This window comes from Carassius gibelio, chromosome B7 (assembly GCF_023724105.1).
Source record: "Carassius gibelio isolate Cgi1373 ecotype wild population from Czech Republic chromosome B7, carGib1.2-hapl.c, whole genome shotgun sequence".
Taxonomy (NCBI): Eukaryota; Metazoa; Chordata; class Actinopteri; order Cypriniformes; family Cyprinidae; genus Carassius; species Carassius gibelio.
This window is the reverse complement of record NC_068402.1, coordinates 11473931-11496216: the sequence shown is the minus strand read 5'-3', so window position 1 is coordinate 11496216 and position 22286 is coordinate 11473931. Positions and strand designations below refer to the sequence as shown.

The 22286-nt window shown below is 38.3% G+C and overlaps 2 long non-coding RNA genes across 3 annotated transcripts in view; one reads left to right on the top strand and one right to left on the bottom strand.

Annotated features, from left to right (window-relative positions):
- Window positions 1–851: 851 nt before the first annotated feature.
- Window positions 852–22286, top strand: part of LOC127961169 (uncharacterized) — a 117102-nt gene continuing 95667 nt past the window's right edge. For both annotated transcript variants that reach the window (XR_008154387.1, XR_008154386.1), the window contains exon 1: window positions 852–1081. This is a non-coding gene — a long non-coding RNA (uncharacterized LOC127961169). The remainder of the gene's footprint in view (window positions 1082–22286) is intronic.
- Window positions 13492–21989, bottom strand: LOC127961168 (uncharacterized). The gene is made up of 2 exons (XR_008154385.1): window positions 20946–21989; window positions 13492–15259 (listed from the first exon to the last, which is right to left on the bottom strand). It is a non-coding gene; the product is annotated as an uncharacterized LOC127961168 (long non-coding RNA).

The following is a 22286-nucleotide window of genomic DNA, read 5'->3' as shown; positions in this document are numbered from 1 at the left end:
AGGTTAAAAGGCAAGTATTGCTTACATGATAAATCTAGCTTTTTACTTATTTACATCATACAATATTAAAAACTCCTTTATGACAAAAGATTGTCATTTAATGCCAAAAGCAATCATTCTCTTGCTTTTTTAAATGACATTTTTTTGTATCTCAATAAGTGAATTAATGCCGCGTTGCGCTGTCCTGTTTACCGTTAGTGATTTTTACGTTCTTTGCTACAGCGGTGACAGCAAACTTCCGGTCGCTGTAGCCGTTCCATTCGCAGCTGTTGCTTAAAGTCCCTAATAATAAAGGTTACACCTCGCAGTCAAGCGCGGCAAATTCAGAACAGAAAAAGAAGAAGGAGAAGAGGAAGAAAGAAGAGACATGGCAAATAAAATGAAAAAAATATGCCTGCAAATTCCTAACTAAATGGACTGGGTTGGGTTGGGTGTGCATAAATGGGGTTTGGTTGTTGTTGTATGTATAAACTATGTGCAGATAAATGAATTATATTCTTCTTTACGTTTGTTTGTGTGTGTGATCATATATGACACAAGAGACCCATATAACAGGGTATGTTTAGGGTGGGGTGTATAAAGCTTCACTCACCACATTAATATCACGCTGAAAGCAAAATCTGATAAGTAGAAATTTTCACTGTTTAATTATGTTAACTGTTTTGCAAAATCTGGACCTCACTGAGCTTGCGCGGGTATTTCATTCGTAACCAATCAGAAAGAAAGAACAAATCTAAAATTACCTTTTTTTTTTTATTCGGTGGTTTCAGTCGTGAATGACTCTGGTTTTAAAGAATCGGTTGAGTGAATGACTCACTAAAGGGTTCTATCACTGATTCATTCATAAAACACAAACAGCCTACGTTCACTTGCCGCCGCCTACTGGTGTAGCAGTTAAACACGTTCTTTATTTCAACATCAAAGAATGCTTATTTGCAAAATGTTTAAAGACTCAAACGAGGCCCAGTTAGTTCCGCTGAACTTTGAGAAGAGTGTAACATGAAAATCCACAACAGAAAGGAAGGATATTGTTTTAAGGAGGACCGTATGTTCGAACATGGAATCTTCAATGTTTTTAGAGGTAGGTTATGCGGCTTATTGGTTTATTTCACACTGCGTGGGCTGTACGACTCCAGTTTTAGCCAATTTAATTAGTTTGGGGTGATTTAAGTGTTTATCAGAAACATTCTGTTGATGTGAGTGCGGTAAGGGTTGGCTTGTTTTGGATTACATTTTTATTAAAATGTGTTGGCCCACAACTGGGCAAAATATGCGCCATTTGGCGCACTGGGCCTATGTGTGTGATGGATGTTATAGATATCGGAGACGGATGTGTGTGTGCTAATAATCACAAATCATACCAAATATGGTCTAATGATATAAACATGTCCTGCAAGACATTATAATTTCTTGTTTCTGTATTTTACGTATTGTGCCAGTTTTACGTCCCTCAGTGACGGCTTCTCAGTCTATAGCCTACCTGTATTATTACTTGAGGAGATATATATTAGCATTTGGGAATATTTCTGAATCTATTTTCCCCTGAAGTTCAAGGAAAGTTACGCTGCTGGAGTTTCTCTCTGTGTTGAGAGGTTTGCAGGCTTCCATGTGGATCCATATGCCTCTTTTCTGTTCCACCTGTCATCACTCTAGCTGCACATGCAGCTCTCGAACCCACATCTCTTATTCATGTTCATACTACAGTAAAGCATGGTATTCGATTTCCACTATACTATCCAAGATACTGAGACACAGGCGCCTGTTCTCGATTGAATACAGCAGATTTAGAAAGAGAACTTTGTATGAATGTCTTTCCATTTCTTGTTTTCTCTTTATTTTTACCTCTCAGACATCTTCAGTCTTCTAGTTTTACCATACTCAAGGTATGCCATATGCTATGGATTAGGCGGTAATCAAGAGGGCAATTTTAGGTTACTAGCACTCACCCTTGTGTTGTGTATGTTTACATGTATCATGGTAATTTTACAGTACAATGGAGTACTGTCCACGTATATGACTACAGTATTCATTGAATAGCATGGTATGTATAAAATACCATGGTAACACCATTTTAAACAATCACTTTACCACAGTGCTATAATACTAGAACAGTAGTGCAGGAACGGGGCTAGTTAACATAGGCTTTATAGATTTTGTAGATTGGTAACCACAAGAACTCTCACTTTTATATCTAATAACTCAACATTATAATATGTATTTGATACTATTCTTTAATTTTTAGGAAGTTTTTTGTATTATCTAATACATTGCCAAATGTCAAAAACATCCACCTTATATTTCAACACAGAAGTAAGCCATTTACATATGGTCACACCTGCTCTTATAAGGAAAAAATAAGCTGGATAAAAATAATAATAATTATTATTATTGCCATTGTTGTTGTTCACATGGGCCAAATGCTCATGTGCATCAGTATAATGTATGAATATTTTTTCCTCTATTTTAAAGTTAAGACTGTTTATTTTGCTATTGTAACTTATATGCATGATTATATGGTTCGTTTTATTTTATTCATTGCATTTATATTGTTTATTCATTATTTTTTCACAACCCTATCAGAATAGACCTGTGACTCATTTTTGGGTCATGACCCAGCAGTTCAGAAGTTCTGCTTAAAAATGATCACCTCCATTTGAGGACTTTCCAGGCATCTGGTCCTCACGTAGGTCAGACAGGAAAAGTGGCCAACTTGAGGGGCTTGATCTGGTTTACTCTTTATTGGTACATGGGCTCTGTATCTCACGCCTTTACCCAGGAGGGGCTGGAGGTGAGGAATGTGACACTAGCAGAACATTTGCAGTTATTAATTTACTCACTTAAGATCCATTATATTTATGGAGCTGTTTAGCTTTAATAATAAGCACTGATGTTACCTGAGCTCCTAAATGTATTTATTTAGCAGACAGCTCCTAAATGTATTTATTTAGCAGACAGCTCCTAAATGTATTTATTTAGCAGACACTTCCTCAAACTAGTGACTAAATACTGTTAAGTAATGTGTTCATATTGGTTGTTTACAGTACATATCTAGGCTAATGCATAAATAAAATTAATCTTTGCATACTACAATAGTTGCAGTCCATCTGGATGTTAACTTCTTGACACCCTCAAAGTTCCCACAAACAGTCAGGAACAAATCGTACCTTCATTAGTGGCTGGAGCCTGTCAGCACTTTTTTTTTTTACTGTTGTTTTACCATTCTTCCTTTTTATTCACCACTTGTTAATATGGTTAGTAAAATGCATCTGATAAAATATTACGCCAGTAGGCAGTATTTAGTGGAGCTATATAATTTCAGGGTTTGAGTTCAGTTCATAGGACTGTTGGGCGGCGTGAAGCACGGCAGCTTTTACGACCTAAAATCTCATCCTCACACCTGGGTGTCCAACCAAAGGACAGATTTGCAGATTCTGAGAGACATGTTGGCGTGGGGTAGAGCTGGGTGCCCTGCAGAGATGGACCGCTGACCCTGCCGTGAACCGTGATCTGGGTTTGATTAAAAGGGTCCTTTAAATCTTGCTCGCTAACAATGTGCTCAAGGCATGTTCTGCAGTAAAAAAACATTTTTTGTAGGCACTCCCCGTTGAGTTCAAAACAACAACCAGAAGGCCAAGGGAGCCGAGAAGAAAGAAGAGAGATGTAAAAACGCAAAAGGCATTTTGCCAGTAAATGGATTCAGTGCATGGTGGCATCGAAGAAGGGGGTACTGAGGAATTTAAAAAAAGCTGTTGAGGGTTGAGAGTGAGATTAGATCGAGTCCAGGGTGAATCAAAGAATATTTATCCCATTATTTAAAAGATTGCAGAGAAGACTGAAGTATGGCCTTTTCTCCATTACTCTGACACAATCTTCTAAAGGAGTCATGAACCATGGATGTCATAAGTCAAGTCATCTTAACAGTAAATATTTTAATTACACAACTTTATGGACAATTTGATTCTGATTGGTCATTCACAGAATTCAGATTTTGAATATTTGATAATGTATTTAAAAAATGGGACTAAACTATTTAATAGAACAGCAACTGATTTCATTTACATCCACTATTATATATTTCTGGACTGCATGTATTGAATGAAACAGTGTTTTGGAGCTGAACACAGTAGCAAACCTGCTTGTTCTTAGTAGATTTGTAGACATGCACGTTTTAACAAAGGATAATACTTTTATTTGTGTACAACTTAATGATTTGTGAAAAATCTATGAAATATTGAATGATTCAGTGACTTGCTCGAAGGTGATTTAACGGCTCGCTCAATGAAACGTATATTTTAGGTGAACTGGTTCAAAAGAGTAATTCTCTCATTAGCTGAATAGACTTGTTTTCTGTAAAATTTCAATCTTACCTTTAATTAAATAGATTTAAAGGCAAAAAAAATTGCCATTTGCATAAGGATAATTATCCGATTGCTTGTCCATCTTATTTTAAATCAAGTAAACTTGAATGTTCTTTTAATAAGCATTAGCATTGCTTTGTTCGACCGTCTTCTTCCGTTTTTTCTCTCTCTTTTTAATACATTTTCCTCAATGTCCACAAATTACTTCAAGATGACCCAATACAGACTAAAGAACCTAATTAGGCCTGTGGCTTCATTTACCAGAATCACATTAGCTAGAGAAGACTTGAAACAGCAAACATGCTGTTTCATCATTACCACAACAACATATCCTACGAGTTGAGAATCGATTTGAGCGGCTGAGCTCAATCAGCCTTCAGAGGAGCTTTGAGAGGAGACCAAGCCAGACTAAGAATGGAGATGAGCTGGCGTTGAGAGAAAGGAGACTCCAGATTTCGCAATGGTTACAACATCTGCAGTCAATGAAGCATTAAACCTGAACTTTCCAGAACCCTGCAGGAAGGGAGGACACAGAAAGTGAGAGAGAGGGAGAAAGGCTCCAGCAAGGAACCTTCATCCCCTGAAGTTATAAAACTGTTTTACATTTGGGTCGTGGTGCTGTCCAGTGTCTGCCCTCATCACACCCTCCTTTCATATCCTTGATGTCTTACTGAAAAAACATTGATCTTACTGTAAAAATGTGAATAACATTTTTAATTTTAAAATGAACATAAAATATTTAATTTTATACATATTTTAATTATCTATATTTCTTTATAGTATATTATTAACCACCAGGCAGTAAAATAAAATAAAAGTTTAAAATAACTGGTTCAAAACATAAATATTCTCACCTTTATTTTCAAATGCAGGAAAATTCTGCACACACTAACACCTAATAATATAAAACGTTTTAGACTTACCGTCAAATGTAATAAATATTTGGAAATTTTGTTATTTGGATCTAATTCTCTAACAATGTACATTTCTTTAAGTTGTAAACTAAGGTTTTTGCAGTATGTTTTGCAAGAAAATACTGTTGTAGTCTTTCTACTTAAAGAAATTGTTTATTTCAATGTGTTTCTTTCCTTTTATTGTAATTATTTGTGAAATTTACTATTGGTTTCTGAGTGAACATTTTTTATTTTCAAAGTAAATCATACACCATTTTTTTTCTATATATCTTTTTTCTAAATACCATTTTGTTAATTGAGCCAAGGTTCCTTTTACTGGAATTTCTCAACCGTCTCTCACCTTTGTTGAAGCACTAATTGTACATCTAGATGAGTTCTGGTAGACCGCTTCTGTTGATTTTTCCATCAGACTCCCCAGGCTATTTCTGAACCCGTCCTCTTTTTGAATCTGCCTTTTAAACTCATTTCCTTCCTCTCTGATCTCTGATTTGTTCTGTGGAGTGGTCGCTGAGAAGAACCAGGACCGCAAGTCTGACGTTCTCTTCAAGTCAACTGTGACGCTGCAATCCGTCATCAAGAGGCCAGAGTGTGTTTTGATGAGGAATCCTTTAGGAAGAGCTGTATATTAAGTGAATCGAATGTCAGAAAGCTGCATTTGGATGAGATTTTCCAGCGTTTGTGGACATCAACTGTCTATTGTTGAAACATGCAGTCTGTGGCCTTAGCTAAAGGATTGGCTTCCGCAGCACTGGTGGCTGCAGCTCCATTGCTCTCCCCATTTCCATCACCCTCAATCCTGAAACAGGAGGAGGAAAGTAAATAAGTCAGGGCTCTCAAGGATTAGGTCATCAGTGCTTTGACCTGCTGCCAGCCATAATATTGTGTTGTGGTTTCATTACCAACCCAATCAGAGCCCCGTAATTAAAACATTCCATTTGTTTACTTCCCTCGTATTCTTCCATTCCTTGCTTCACTCGAAACAGGGATTGGAAATCCTCAGTGTCTGATTCCCCGTGTTAAATTATATTAAGATCATTAACTGATAGCTCTGCTAATTATGTGTGTTAAAGCTTGTATCAGGCTAGATAAGTCTTATCTAGATCTCTGATGTTACAAGGAAGGTTCTTTACATTTACTATGACTTCTCTCTAAGGTTTATGCACAGTAAGCTGAACATTATAATGGGCGTCAATGGTACACAGTGTTTGCCTATTATATACTTTTTTTTTTTCTTCTTTATATACTATACTTTCTTTTAACCCTCTAAAATATGATTAAGGTAAAATATCCCTTTCATAAGACACACTGGCCCCATTTTATCTAGTATGGACTGCTTGTGCTGGTCTTATGAGGTACTTAGAGTAAGATTCAAAATAATGCGGCTTGCTTGTTGCAGGTTATGTTTTGCCTACAATTTTATTAAAACATTTAATTCATACAGGATTCATACAAGAGACATTTTTTTAAATACATGACCCCAAACGTTTTTGTTTTAATTAGTGTGGATTTAATTAATATTTTTGTGGAGTTACTTAAAAATCAAACTACTGTCACCATTTACTCACCCCCAGGACTTAATTTACTTATTTTTATTTTTTATTTTCAAATGTCCATAAACTGAATATCAATTGGGATCCAAAACAACACTGGACACCTATTGAGTTTATATGCTGGATCCATGCTTTTGGGATGGATGCAGGCTGACAGGGTGCAAGTGGAGTAGGATTTCAGGGCTTTTACTATGTGCATGTGTACAGTTTGTGTGTGGTGTGGTAGCTCCAACTCCACCTGCTCACCTACAAAACACTCCTGGCGGCCCCTTGCATGTACCTTTCACCATCTCTGGAGTGCTGACATAAGACAAAAAAAATCCAGTGATCAAAGAGGAGTATTCGACTTGAAATAGTTTGGTTGTAATGAAACCCCTTGTGATGAGCTGTCTTGATCAGACTCAACAGGTGTCTAGAAATATGCCAAGATGGTGAGTGATGGAAAGATGATTTGCCCAGGTGTGAGGGTCAGATAAAGGCAGTTGAGGAGAGGACGCGGGATTGCAAATCAGCACAGAGGTCAATCTTTTCTTATTAGCCTTCTTGCTCAGGACTTGACATGAGACATAAGAAGATTATATTTTTGTAATACTTCTTATCAGCCAGTCTGTCAATTGGAGACAATGTGATTACAGTCTCCGTGGATGTCTGTAGACCGCACACAAATCTCAGCATAGACCACAGGCAAAAAAAAACAAAAAAACTTGGGACTGGTTGTTGGAAATGATTCCATTTTTTTTTCTTTTTTTTTTCTTTTTTTTTTTTACATTGTTCAAGGCGAAGGTCTGAGCCAAAACAACAGATTGGCTTGTTCTCCTCAGCTCATCTAGTTAACATACCATATTGATTTGAATTTCCTTCTCTTATTGGTATTTGATGAGCACAGCATGCTTCACCCAGTTGTCCCTTGGGACTTCAGCATCCCATGTGAACTCTTCTCGCTCTTACCATTAATTGAAAATGGCGTCATTGTTTTCCTTGGTCATTTTGTACTATTTCTAATGGAAGCCTTTTGTTGTGGCTCTTGGATGCAGGATCGATTATTTATATATTTATTTTCTATATATCACCCTTCCGAAAACTCTAATAATGGTGGTCTTTGAGAATCCCACAAAACCACAGTTTGTGGGAAAGATTCGCATTTTGACGTCAATGGAAATGTGTTTCCTGTCTTTACTTTGGCCAGACCAGTCAGCATAATGGTGGTTGGTGCTTAACTAGAAGACAATAAAAAAGAGAAAGCATTCTCACCACACATTCAATACATTTGATATGCACTCATATGCTAATAATATGCATACATCTGCACACAAAAATGAAGAATTTTGATGTAAACTGTAGCACAAGGTGGTTGTGCGATAATTGCAGTCAGTTGCTGGCCTTTACAAGAAAAAATATTTCCTGATCTGTGTAAGGCCTTGTATCTCCAATGCATCATCAATCCTAATCATTAAACAAAGGAAATATTTCAGTACAAAACCAAACTTTGCTATTTGTGACCATAGAGGCTTTTTTTTTTGTCAGGAAATGGAAAAACAAGCAGGATATTTATGTCCTGAATTGGCCTTTTTAAGATGTAGATTGTCCAAGGGAGCATTCCAAAACAAAATCCTCACTTTTAAATATATAATAGAAATGTGGCTCTTTTATTAAAAGGGATAGTTCACCCAGAAAGGAAAATTCTACTCTATCATTAATTAATCACCCTCATGTTGTTCCAAACCAGCAAGAGATTCATCTGTATCTTCGGAACAGAAATCAAGATGTTTTTGATGAAACTTGGAAGATTTCTTGCTGCATGCCATTCACAAGAGTACCATGACACTGACACTGACTGCTGACACAGGAGCCGTCGTTCTGACATAGAACACGGATACACTGCAGCTTGTTTGCAAGCAGAGGAATGCACATGCATGCGTCAAGGAACTGTCGTGAATGTGTCTGACACAGAAGAAAATAAATGTTTAATAAATTTGTATTCTTGTACAAAAAAAGTATTCATTTCGCTTCAATAGCTTCTTTACATACAGAGTATGTCTGACAACCTGCGATAAAAAGGCAGTGTAGCATTATTATGCTTCCCTGATAAGTTCCCTGATTGATTCAGGTTACTGTATAATAATATAATGGGTAATATACCGTATTTTCCGGATTATAAGTCACACTTTTTTTCATAGTTTGGCTGGTCCTGCGACTTATAGTTAGGTGCCACTTATGATTAATTTGACATGAACCAAGAGAAATTAACCAAGATAAAACATTACCATCTACAGCCACGAGAGGGCGCTCTATGCTGCTCAGTGCTCCTTGTAGCCTATACTGAGCAGCATCGAGTGCCCTCTCGCGGCTGTAGATGGCAATGTTTTCTAAATGCGACTTATAGTCCAGTGCGACTTATATGTTTTTTTCCTCATCATGACGTATTTTTGGACTGATGCGACTTATACTCAGGTGCGACTTATAGTCAGAAAAATATGGGTACTTGATGAATGTGAATACAAATTTTTGCCTACTGACAAAGGGCATCTCAGGAGCCACACTCCAGTGGTTTGAGTCTTACCTATCAGAAAGGTCCTTCAAAGTATCTTGGAGAGGTGAGGTGTCTAAGTCGCAACATCTAACTACTGGTGTGCCTCAGGGCTCAGTTCATGGACCACTTCTCTTCTCTCTCTACATGGGATCATTTGGTTCTGTCATTCAGAAACATGGCTTTTCACACTACTGCTATGCTGATGACACTCAACTCTAACTCTCATTCCATCCTGATGATCCGACGGTAGCTGCTCGCATCTTAGCTTGTCTTAGCTGCATTTCATGCTGGATGAAGGACAATCACCTTCAACTCAACCTTGTCAAGACAGAACTGTTTGTGGTTCCAGCAAACCCATCGTTTCATCACAATTTCACCATCAAGTTAGGCACATCAAACATAATTCCTTCAAAAACAGCCTATGATTGATGTTAAGTTATGATTGATGATCAGCTAACTTTCTCAGACCACGTTGCTAAAACTGTCCAGTCCTGCAGATTTGCTTTATTCAACATCAAGAAGATCAGGCCCTTTCTTTCGGAACATGCTGCACAACTCCTTGTTCAAGCTTTTGTTCTGTCCAGGCTGGACTATTGCAATGCCCTCTTGGCAGGTCTTCCAGGCAGTTCGATCAAACCTTTACAATTATTTCAGAATGCGTCAGCAAGATTTTTGTTGTTTTTGATTGATTCCATTGTCCTCATTTGTAAGTCAATTGGGATAAAAGCATCTGCTAAATGACTAAATGTAAATGTATAACTTACCTTACCAGCTGATGTAATCATGGTCACGATGGCTCTGAAAAACACGCCCGAAATTGTAGATAAGATTCACAAACTTAAACATAAAAAACAAAGAACTATAAAGAATAACAATAACAGACTACAGTGTAGATCTTCTGATTGGCTAAAATTCTCTTGACCTCTGAAAAGTGCCCACCGCTGCCTCTACAAATGTACATATCGAGTTTGCACCGCATTTCACACAGATTTGTGGTGCAAAAGGGAAAGTGCGTGAAACTTGTCATTTGAAAGAAAAATATAGGTTTGAGACTTGCAGCAGCAGATTCACGATGTTGTTGTTATGCACGTGCACTTTGTGCAAGAAAAGCATCCAAGAAAGAAATATGTATAAGAAAATATTTTACAAATAAATCTCATTGCAAGAATTCACATACTGATTTGCGGATGTACAAATCAAGATTCGAAAAGGTGTGTTTGTGGGAGAGAAAAAAAAAATCTACAAGTTTTGCAGATTTTGTCTGCGACTTCAAATTTACTGATACATTTGTGGTTATTCTACAACTACAAATTTCGCAGCCACAGACACTCATTTGTATTTCACCAAAAATACCTTCATAAACTATCCCTTTACTATTAATTGTAGTTTGAGTGCACAGTCAGACAGTATGCTCTAAAAACTTTTTTTTACTGATTGGCAGCAATCTGGTTGTGTCAGGGAGGACTTTGGGGAGGATCATTTTCCCAAAAGCAAAGTTAAGTTGAACTCTATTGTTAGTGACTGAAGTATAGTTGCTTTTGGGAAGTGCATCCCAGATCAATGTATTTTCTTCTCTTCTCTGAGCAAATTTAGTCACCTGACTAAAAGTCAAACTTGTTTTGTGTTTGTTTACATTGTATTAAATTAAACATGCAGCTCAAATGAGCATATATAATTTTATTCATATTGTTAAGCTGAATATTGGTGTGACCAGCCAGCATTTTTGTGTAATAGGGGAAGTCGTGGCCTAATGGTTAGAGGGTTGGACTCCCAATCGAAGGGTTGTGAGTTCTAGTCTCAGGCCGGACGGAATTGTGGGTGGGGGTAGTGCATGAACAGCTCTCTCTCCACCTTCAATACCACGACTTAGGTGCCCTTGAGCAAGGCATCGAACCCCCAACTGCTCCCTGGGCGCTGCAGCATAAATGGCTGCCCACTGTGTGCTCACAGTGTGTGTGTGCATTTCGGATGGGTTAAATGCAGAGCACAAATTCTGAGTATGGGTCACCATACTTGGCTGAATGTCACTTCACTTTCACTTTCACTTAATATACACAATTTGAGGAATTATTTTAACTAGATGGCTTCTTCTCTGTGACCTTTTACTTTTGACTTTTGACTTTACTCTGTGACCATTTACTTGATTTTTACTTATTCTGGTGTGATGTCAACTGTAGACATGAGCGCTAGAAATAATGTAAAATCTTTTTCATCTGAAGACACCAGAGTTCAAAAAAGTGTGACATTTTAGAAGACGCCCCGCAGAAGAAACTCAGGAAATCCCTATAACGGTTTGCTGAATAAGCAGTCTACGAGAGGGCACATTGTACAAAATATTATGCTCGTTTTTTCAAAGCGTAAAAAATAACACATCTATCTTTGAAAAAAAGAGTTCTTAATGTTTAAAATAATGTTTATAAACCATATATAATTAAGTTGCTTAAACAATTAGAAGGAAGAAAAAACAGCACCATGCATTTATAGTATAATACAAAGGCCCAAAAATCTATTACAAAGAGTAGGCTACTTTCTTCATTTAAAAACATAAGATACAGTTTGATGGGGAAAAACCGCCATAATGTCTTGAGATATGTTTTTAAAAAGTTGAATTTGTCTTACATTGACGTCACATTTCACACGCCACCTGATAAGTCTGCCTGATGGGTCACGTAGACCTAAAATTTGAATGCAACATTTTAGCATTCGAATGTGGATAATTATTTTTATTTTTATTTGAATATCCGAAATCCGTTGTTATGATAATTTCTTTGATTACATAATCGTACAATTATATGGTCTGCAATAAAATAATAAAAAAAAAAAATTGGTGTAGCTTGTCGGAGAACTACGACTGTTTGTATTAAATGCTGAACCGTCTGAAAGCAGGTGATGGAGATTTACTGCTAATCACGGAACCAGATTTACTGACGAGATGTGCATGACAATTGCATTCGATTAATCGTGCGGCCCTAAGTGAGAGGTCATCACTAATACAGCTGTAAAATTCTGTGTGTGTGTGAGTTTCCATGTGTGTTACTCTTTCCCATGAGAGAAATCTGGTGAGGGTCAGCGATAGGTTAACACCATACCCATGTCCTCATCAGCACTCCATTAACAGATCTTTGTGTGTGTGAGTCAGGGTCAGCAATAGGCCGTGTTTAAATCAGAGGTCCACTGTGGTCAAAGGCAGGTCACCAGATGATCAATTAATGAAGACACTCATAATCATAATGTTAACGTACAGAATACTCATGCTTATGAAACCTAACATGTACTTTCCATTCTACAGACATCCTTTATAGCCATTTTGACAGTGAATCCATATGGTAAATGCCACTATGGATCTATTTGGTCCCATCGGCCTCTGTAGGCTGCATGGTCTGGTTGCTCTGCTGAACTTGTGCTGAACATTTTTACTGCACTGCCACCAACCTTGCTCGGCCTGTAAATCTGACAGAAAATTTGTTTGGCCTTTGACCCACGGGTGTCCCTCAAGAGGCTCATACTGCTGGGGTCTGTTAAAACTATCACAGGGGAGGAACGCTCTCTCTCTCTGTGTGTGTATAAGGACTAATGAGAGACTGGGGCCGTTTGACTCGAGTTGTAAATCTGTAAACCCCCCTCGCTTGCTCGCATACACAAAACGCATGCACACATCGCCACCGTCCTCTGGCAGAATTTCACAGGCCTCTGTGCTCTAAAATAATGGCTTGTGTTCTCACAGTAAATACTCGCTATTGCTCTGTTGTGGTATGTTTTTGCACTTTTCACCCTGTTCTCATTAGAAAACGAGACGTGAGAGAGATGAGGGAGGGGATGAAACAGCTTGTTTGGAAAGGTGAAGAGGTCATATTTATGGAAGCCTGCAGCCGTGATTTTGGGATCGGAGTAATTGGTTAATTTTTAACAACTGCTCCAGTAAGCCTAACCAATCGTGTTGTATAATCCCGGTTAGAGCAGTTGACCTCTGATCTGTGTGCCAGGCTGCAGGGCAGCATTCTATCTTTATAGGAAGTGACTTTTTACCATCAGAGCCAATGTTTAGTGTATTTTTCATAGACCGGGCCCATAAACTTTGGTGTTATGGGAAGCAATGCAGCATTTGTAAGCTTTCTGATGCAAAAAATTAGACTTCAATCTTGGTCAGACGGTGGGGTGGTATTTTAGTATGCAAATTTATTCAAAGAATATAGGAAATGAGAATACAACTCATAACTTGCAAACAGATTAGTAAGTATTAAAATCAGCTTCAAATATAGAAAATACAAATCCCAAAATTAATATAGTTTTAAAAGCAATCCATGTATGATGGATGCTGCCCAATTAAAAGTAATACAAAATGCATTATAATATTAAAAGTAATCAAGATGTTAAAAATAATAATACAAAGTATACAACAATACCCTGTATATCAAAAGTCAAAAGTTATAATAGTATTCATATAATAACAAATAATATAATAATAATCATATCTGAGATGAATAAAACCTGAGAGAAGTTCAAAGTATTCAAGTGAGCCCGGAATCAAAGATAAAGAAGGTGAGAAAAGACTAAGTCCAGCTAGAAGGGTCTAGGCTGAACTCAGTCTGCGCGAGAGAGAGAGTGAATTTGCCTCCTCTTATAGCCCTGCGAATCTGTATCAAACCCATGCCACGTCTCTGCAGCCACGTCTCAAACAGATATCAAAACAGTCGTCATCCTTCTCCGAAAATACATCCTAGCCCTTGCAGCCTAATTTCAGTTCCCTATTTCGTAAGGTCAGCAGATTGTATGTTCAAAGTCCAACTGTCCTACCTCAGAAGATTAATCGTCTGGTTCTCTTTTGTTAAGAACCCACAGGGGGGGGTTCGAATGACTCCAAATAACAGACGTGTGATGGAATATAAACGTCTCTGAATCATGCTGTTTTTAGAAGTATAAACATTTCGTGGAAATCTTTTATCTTTAACTTTTCTTATTTCCATATTGATATAAAAGTCTTCTAAGTCTAAAGTTCAGCTGAGGCCTTCAGCACAGGCTGTCCTGTACTTTTAAGCACGTAGCAAATGCACACATGACAGAAGTCAAAATTTGGGTTACATCAGTCCCCCACTCGAGTCTTGACAAAAAGACTCGCACCCAAAATCCTTTCCCTTGAAAATAAGATACATAATAGTCAAAGGTAACAAATACATATGCAGAAAAATAAGTAAGTAAAACATTTCAGATAAGCACTTAATCGTGTAAGCATAAAGGAAATATAAAAGTGAATGAATCTTTTCAGGTAGACTGTAGATACCTCTTTAACCCCAGCCGCGTTAAGTTGACAGGAATTCTTCACCAAGCTGATCAGACGAGGAGCACTAAAAGCATCCGACCCCTGACCTCACCTGGACTTTTGCTGGGTCGAGGACTTACTACAGCATACCCTTCTTTCCATCTCTAAACTTATCATCATACTTTCTCTTCTTAATGGGTAGCTTCTTAAGATATTTGTCCTTATCAGATTGGGGTATCATGTCGCAAATTTCCAAACTTTCGTTGATCTTTTTCAACATCTCGTATCTTTCCTTACCCTTCACCTCTAATTCATACATTTCTTCATCATTGCTGACAGCAATAGGAGTAAAAGAATCTTTTTGATCAATAATCTTGTGAGGCATCTTGATGTAGGGATTTGTAAATCTATATATCAGCTGGTAGATGAAAGCACAAGTCTCTCAGATGATGTAGAGTTAGCGTGCGATGTGATGACGATGCGTCCAGTTCTTGGGATCAAACACTGATGTCCAGCTACGAGCACAGCAACCTCTCCCGAATCGTCAATGAGCTGCACTGTTGCAGAAGTCACACCAAAAGGGTCACCCTTAGAACCAGTCGTGTGGTAAATGTACGCAGGATAGGTTCCGTATCAGCATGCACTCATACCTGTTTAGTTTTAAAGTAGTAGGAACAGAAATATGTGGAAACAAAAGAACACAAACACAAACACACACACACACACAAACATATAATGCCAAAGCGAAGCGACAAACATTACATATAACATTTACACACACACACGAACAAGGACACAACAAGACAGATAAAACAACATTAATCACAATTGTTACATGTAAACATTATGGTTTTCAGTTTCATTTCATCATTTTATAAACAAATAAATACATTAGATCCAGGGGAACTCAGCATTGGAAACCTGGAGAGAAGTAAACAATTAATCATTAATCATTGTTCGTCCTTAGCAGCAATTCGTCTGATAGAGCTTACACCTGTTGGACAAATTCAAAGTGAAAACGGTATCATCAACAACCTAAGGAACAGATATGGTGAATTTTGGTTAATTTTGATTCTCTGGAAGCAAGTGAACAATCACTAAATAAATAATCGATAAATGAATCAATCAATTATTACACTCCTGACATAAGTCAGACCCTCAATCACCTCACAGAGGTTGAAAACAAACATTGATTACAACCTTAATTTTAGAAAGGGTACCCTTAGTCTATAAAAAGAAAATCTATTATGCATTGAGAGATATTGTTAGTATAAGCAAGCTGTAACAGGGGCTTCACTTGTGCAAGATGCTTCCATCGAGTCAAGCCTGGCTCGATTTCAATGAGTAGAGAGAAAAGTTGGAGTAGTCAGCAACACTGAGTAAGGACCTTCATACCTGGAAGACATTGGACCTAAATTCCCTATTTCTGAACCATAGCTCTTATCCCCCACTTGTACAGGATTTTAGCCGTTAAATTAAATGCAGCAGTCTTTAAGTCTCCAGCATTTTGGACGCTGAGGGCACTGAATGGGCATCCCTAAATGCGCATGATGTGTACCCATGATCAGAGGGTACAAAAATAAAATCTACCCGTCAATGTGTAAAAGGTCCTCGCGGGCGAGGACTGTGGCTTATTGATATCATACCTCTTCATAATCGTGGCTTTGTTTGTAAATGATGGATATATCTGGACAGTCTGTCCCTCACAGTTCGTAACATCTCTGGTCAAAACCATGTTTGTTGTAACATAGTATTAGTTTTATGAACCCCTTGGTGTGCAATCCTGTGGTATAGATCAATTAATATCTGCTAGGCGGAACACCCTTTTCATTTAGAGCATTAATTCCTTCTTCAGTTAAAATAGCTCCTAACCTTTTTGACATATTTCATTATCTTCATTTGTGTACAATTTAGATAGAGTTTCTGATCCTGCACAATTTGGATGAACAGGGAAAATTGCAGTTACCTCTCCAAGTGATGCACCCCTGGCCGCCTCTCTCGCAGCCTTATCAGCTAGCGAGTTTCCTTTTGCCCACCAATCATTGAAACTACTGTGACCTGTAACCTTGCAAACCGCAACACTGTTAGGTGAAATTTTCTTGCAAGTTTCAAGAATTTCTTTAATAATGGTTTGATGACTTATTGTCGTACCGGCGGTGGTCATATAACCGCGACGTTTCCAGACAGGGCCATAACTCCGCACTACATGATAACTGTAGGCACTGTCAGTAAAAATATTCACATAAATGGAGCTATTTTCGCTTGCAGTTAATTTAAGTGTAAAATTTAAAGCAGCTTTCAAAGCATGCAGTTCAGCGATCTGAGCACTTCCTCCCCGTAGCGACCCTTCAGCCAAGACTTCGCCCATCCTCCCCTCTACTACCGCCCAACCTGTGTAGCGTGTTTCCCCCTCATAAAAGCTGCTGCCATCCACGAACATGTCCATGACATTTGCAAATGTCTAATTTCTGACGAAATGTCCTCTGTCACAAGTAACCACCACAGCACAGTCATGTGCCCTCCCTTCGTTCTCCATCAGGGAGGCAGGGTTCGTCCGGTTATCTGTAACAACAGTAAGCTGAGGACTCATTAGAGCAGTTTCCCACTTAGCCCGTCGCTGATTTGAGATCGACTTCACCTTTGTTTCAGGTAGCAAATGTAAAAAGCGATGTGGGGTATGTAAAATAGTCTGGTTGTAGCCGACGATGTGCTCGGTGAACTTCAGTGCTCACTCTGCACAGTCTAACGCCATCAAGCATGGCATCTGTCCTTTCATAGAAGAAGGAATCACAATCGAATAATATCCAACAGTTCCAAAACTTTTGTCACTTTTATGCTGTCCCAGCACGCAGTTGTAAGCATTCGGGCCTACATGTGTCCAAATGTGGAGCGGTTTTGTTCATGTAACGCAGGAGAAGAGGCTAGTGCGGATTTGAGAAGAGTGAAAGACTCAGCCATGTCTGCTGTCCACTCTAGAGGGGAAGCACCCGGAAGGCCTCCCTTAAGAGCCTCGGTTAGAGGTTCTGCCAAATCAGAAAAATCCGGAATATAAACCCGATTAAAATTAAATAGCCCCATTAATGATCTTAAAACCAGTAACTGTGGTTGGCTTCTTTAATTTTGTAATTGTTATGACCCGATCTGGAAGAGGTCTTTCTCCCTCACGACCAACACTCTGACCTAAAAATGTAATAATGGTTGAAACAGCTGTACTTCCCGTTTGTTCAGAAGGAAGCCAGCCTCTTGAAGTGCTCTCAACAAGAGAATGAGTACACTCAGATGCTGCACCTTATTTGGAGATGCAAAAAGAATGTCATCACAATATTGAATTATAACGGACGGCGCGCACAATTCTTTTAAAATGGTTGAATGATTGGCAACAATGGGGTTGCTTTGGTGGTCACAGCATTCAATGCGGTATAGTCTATAGTAAGCCTATAGTTATCGTCTGGCTTTCTTACAGGCCACATGTGAATCACATTGAGAGGCACATCTTACCACAATCCCTTTCTCGAGCTGGGTCACAATTTGCCTGTGCCGCTCTCTCTTTCTCTCCGAAGAGGATACTGTAATACTGGAGGAGGTGCAGGACCTGAAACATTCAGAGGTTTAAATCTGCAAAGACCAACATCAAGTTTAGAAGTTGACCACAAATCTGAAAATTTCTCAGAAAGATATTGTATCATTGGAGAGTCAGTAGACTCTTTTTCATTTGCTGTAACAGCTCCAATGTTAAATTTAGGAGTTAAATTTTTCTGACAACTGGAATGGGAACTGGCAAAAATTGACTAACTATTTGATTTAGTTAATAAAATATCTGCTTCCAATTTCTCCACTATATCCATTCCCACTACAGTGCCAACTTGACTTTCTCCAACCCAGAATTGCACCCGAAAGGGTTTGCTTAAGTGTATAAATTATTAAGGGAATTAATTGAGACTGTGTGAAAAGACTGTCATCAGATAATCCTCGAAGAGTCATGTGTTTATTTGTAAAATGTAAATTAGAGTAGCTAAATAAATATGTAGCTATCCTGATCTCAAGTGCTTTGGTCAGCCTGTGGCATCAGCAGCTTAAGCTGTGCCTGCATGTCGACTTCCTTTTCTCTGCATCACCTCTATTTTCAGAGCGAAGCCGAAGGGGGGGGGGCTACTTTGGTAGCCGTCGCTGTTGCTGAAAAGAGGAACCTTTTTAAACATTTTTAAAACCCTCGTTCTCCATCTCGCTCCAGGCACCTAATTACGTAGTGGCCTGTTTCCTGACGATTATAACAGGTAATTACAGAGACAGAGGGCGATCCAATCGCATCATCTGCTCTTTTCGTTTGGTCAACAATATCTTGAGCTCTGGTTCCCCACGTGTGCCGTGTGTAACAGTATATGAGATTTCAAATCAACAGCTTCTTTTGTAGCAACAAACTCCTTCAAAGCTCATGTGAAATGCTCAGTATATTTAACAAAGGGCTCGTTAGTGCCCTGTCTGATCAATGTTACATTAGTACAAATTTGGATTTCTGATCCAATCACATGCTGTACTTCAATACGCAGTTCGTTAAATTAAGTAGCAAAATCATTTGCGGTTGTAATTAGTACAGTTAAATTTCATAATTGGCAGCGTGTTTACAATGCTAGGTAAATCACGCACACCAATAGTTCGATAGACCCCCACTTGGCCACCTGCTTATAGCATGGTAACCTTGAATATAATTTCACATATTTGCCCCACTCAGCCTCAGCTCTTCCAAATTGCCAGGAGAGATAACAAACTGTATTCACAATTCTCAGAAATCTGTTACATTTCTGCCAGTTATAAATGTCATCAATCTTAGGAGCTTTGCCTATATCGGCTCTCGGCTCCTTTGTTACAAGATTTTTAATAAATCCCACATATCTTATAGCCTCTCTAGCTGCTTGCGCTAAATTATAAACCTGTACAATTCTACCATTTCTGTCTGTCAAAAGCCCTTTGACTTTCCTTATCCATAGACAACATAAAACACGTGCCTATTTCTTCTGTTCTTTGTGATCAGTAATTTCCTTCAACCTGTTAACTGTCACCCCGTCCCGAATACGGGACGCCTGCGCCGACTACACCACACCACAATCAAATCAAATCCAATCCTGACAAACTATATACCATTAGAAAAGTCCAAGACTCTCAAATATATATTTTACCAATATTCTTCTTAAAAGACTATGTAGGAAAAGTAATAAAATTAATTTATGACAAGAGTACACACTCAGAAATCTACATTACAAAAGAAGACTTCCTCGTTGCCTTTTTCTCTATCACATTTCATAAATCATCAGAAGTCATATATCACTCGAAAACATAAAATAATCAAAATTCATCCTTTAAATCCCATTTTAAAATCAGACATTGCATTACCATGTAAATGACACATCAAAATCATGTTAACAAAATATTTTCGGTCATGAATTGTAAAATTTTAGGTTTGTATTATGCAAATTCAAGTCTATCTTCAAAAACGTGAGTGACCGTTAAGGGGTCAACACCTATTCACTCTATCTGCGTGGAACCGAAATCTCTCTAAATCCATCTTTAACCATTTTCTGTCTTATTTCTTCTACATCACATATTCATTTGGAGTTTCTTTTATTTGAACAGGTGCCATTATCTCATGTGCTGACAAATCCAACAAGGAAAAGGTTTATTCAATTCAGATACACTTAATTAAAATTAATTATTTATCTATCTTAACTTATTTTTACTTATCTTTACTTATTTTTATTTATCTTTACTTACTTTACTTAATTCCTTTACTCATTCTACTTAATTTCCACCCATTTTTACTTAATTTCTACTTATTTTTACTTAATGCACCGTCTGACAATTTATTGATCTAAATTTAGTCGCAAGGTGGGGTTCTGTTTGTGTCGTAAACTGCCAAGTCTAATCCCAGAGACTATATCCAAAAACAAGAGACGGCATTCAGACCCGACCAGCACGCTGTAAGTAAACCCTCACAGCGCGTGTCTCAAAATACTGTTGCCCTTTCGGTTTAACCCAAAAGTGCTCGCAATACACCCCCGGTAACCCCGCAGGATGTAAAGCGCAGATATTTATCCACACTACCAGTAACCCTCAATAGTGAACAACACATTTAATGCCGCGGATCGCCGTCTCGTCCCCCAGCGCGCGCTGATTTTTCAATACGGTTAAACCACCGTCTACGGTTATACCACCGGCTATGACCCAAGCTCATTCTCTTGCTGCAGTCAAGATTAGTGAACGAGGTGGGTCCACAGATATATCTCCTAGACCCGGCAGGCAACACCACAGAAGCCCATAAAGAGAAAAGGATGAGCTACTCACCTCTCTTTATTTTGTCTTGCGTTGCATCGAAACTTAATGAAATGAAAACTTCAACGATCCCAGCGGTGCCTCCAAAACTGATGCAAAAAATTAGACTTCAATCTTGGTCAGACGGTGGGGTGGTATTTTAGTATGCAAATTTATTCAAAGAATATAGGAAATGAGAATACAACTCATAACTTGCAAACAGATTAGTAAGTATTAAAATCAGCTTCAAATATAGAAAATACAAATCCCAAAATTAATATAGTTTTAAAAGCAATCCATGTATGATGGATGCTGCCCAATTAAAAGTAATACAAAATGCATTATAATATTAAAAGTAATCAAGATGTTAAAAATAATAATACAAAGTATACAACAATACCCTGTATATCAAAAGTCAAAAGTTATAATAGTATTCATATAATAACAAATAATATAATAATAATCATATCTGAGATGAATAAAACCTGAGAGAAGTTCAAAGTATTCAAGTGAGCCCGGAATCAAAGATAAAGAAGGTGAGAAAAGACTAAGTCCAGCTAGAAGGGTCTAGGCTGAACTCAGTCTGCGCGAGAGAGAGAGTGAATTTGCCTCCTCTTATAGCCCTGCGAATCTGTATCAAACCCATGCCACGTCTCTGCAGCCACGTCTCAAACAGATATCAAAACAGTCGTCATCCTTCTCCGAAAATACATCCTAGCCCTTGCAGCCTAATTTCAGTTCCCTATTTCGTAAGGTCAGCAGATTGTATGTTCAAAGTCCAACTGTCCTACCTCAGAAGATTAATCGTCTGGTTCTCTTTTGTTAAGAACCCACAGGGGGGGGTTCGAATGACTCCAAATAACAGACGTGTGATGGAATATAAACGTCTCTGAATCATGCTGTTTTTAGAAGTATAAACATTTCGTGGAAATCTTTTATCTTTAACTTTTCTTATTTCCATATTGATATAAAAGTCTTCTAAGTCTAAAGTTCAGCTGAGGCCTTCAGCACAGGCTGTCCTGTACTTTTAAGCACGTAGCAAATGCACACATGACAGAAGTCAAAATTTGGGTTACATCACTTTCACTGCATGCAATGTTAACTGCGGTCATAAATGTCTGAGAAAAATATACAGAGGGATTCTGAGCCCGTGTACAGGATGAAACTGTGTTGTGTGGGCAAAAGGTCTTTGACCTCAAGGCCGAGTGTTCCTTCCAAAAACATGCACTCTTAGACTGACTAATCCTGATGTAGATTTTACTGAAAATGACCCTCGTTTTACAGTGGTGGGAAGTTTCGTGTCTCCCACATGTCCGGGGCAGAAAGACACATGTTTAAAGATATCCCTTTCCTTTTCCTCACCACTGGTATGTG